Here is a 1,074-nt window from a genome sequence, read left to right as displayed (position 1 = left end):
GCCATGACGACAGCGCCCGACCGCCACCTCCGCCTGGCCGCGGCTCACCAGGCAGTGTTGTGGTGGACGCGGTGTGGAGAGCATCCATGTGAACGTTCGTCCCGCGCGCACTCACGCCCGCGCCCCGTGCTGGCCAAGCGACGCATCTGTAGGCCTCTTGTGTACGGGATCGTTTCCGTTATTTTTTCCGTTTCTGATACGAAATGTGTGTTTTTATGTGTTGTGCTAAGTGTGGAAATTTTTTTGAAAAAGATTAATGTGTATTTGAAAATTGTAAAGGAAAAAGGAACGGAGTGTCTGATAATAAAGCTAACACCAGTAAAGTGAACTAATGACGCGATGACATAAGATGATATTAGCACTGAAGTGAATAATTGATAGACCAATCATCCGTGCGGTGTTGATTACGCTCTGATATTTACCCCTGCATATTTATTACGTTGTCCAGGTGTCAGTGAGGTAAATTGTAACTGATGTGTTATTACCGAGATTGTTCTTAAGGTCGGGTGTCAGTTTCTGCAATTAAGCAGACATGTTGGCCTTACGAAGTTGTTGTTGGCAGCTGCATGAGTATTCCAAATGTCTTGTTGAAAACTTGCAGGTGTAAGTGCAGATGTCCTGTTGCAGATATAACCTTGCAAAATGTCCTATGAGATGGGTTGTTTTAAGACCCGTTTATACTTTTTGTGTAAATTTGGTGTACATGAATATTAGTTCACGCGGCTTGATGTGTGCAGTTGTATCAGGTTGGCCTCTTGCGACACTGAACACCTCGTATCCGTTACAAGTCCAGCAATATCTTTCCCTGTTTTACATCAACTCGCCTATTGAATAGCGGGGAATCGAGCCTCGCGAGATGATGAGGTGGTTTTGTAATTAATGTGGAGGTTAGGACAAGTAACCTGGCACAGGGATGGGGGCGAAGGGGTCGAGGGGAGAGTGTTCTTCCATGTTCTATCTGCCTCAGACATCGGGGGACTGAAAGCACGCTGAACGCTTGGTCTTTATCTGGAGCAGGCCATCTCGACGACGCAAGGTGGAGGGTCGACACGGCTTATCTTGTCATCTGGATTA

General features: G+C 46.6%; 1 protein-coding gene across 1 annotated transcript in view; it reads left to right on the top strand.

The window, feature by feature from the left end:
- Positions 1-13: 13 nt before the first annotated feature.
- The window catches only part of LOC119588583, a gene marked incomplete in the record, with an annotated part of 49,963 nt that continues 48,902 nt past the window's right edge, over positions 14-1,074 (top strand). The window contains 1 exon segment of the mRNA XM_037937224.1: positions 14-161.

The sequence above is a fragment of the Penaeus monodon genome, chromosome 24 (genome assembly GCF_015228065.2).
Source record: "Penaeus monodon isolate SGIC_2016 chromosome 24, NSTDA_Pmon_1, whole genome shotgun sequence".
NCBI lineage: Eukaryota > Metazoa > Arthropoda > Malacostraca > Decapoda > Penaeidae > Penaeus > Penaeus monodon.
This window is presented reverse-complemented; position numbering and strand designations above follow the sequence as displayed.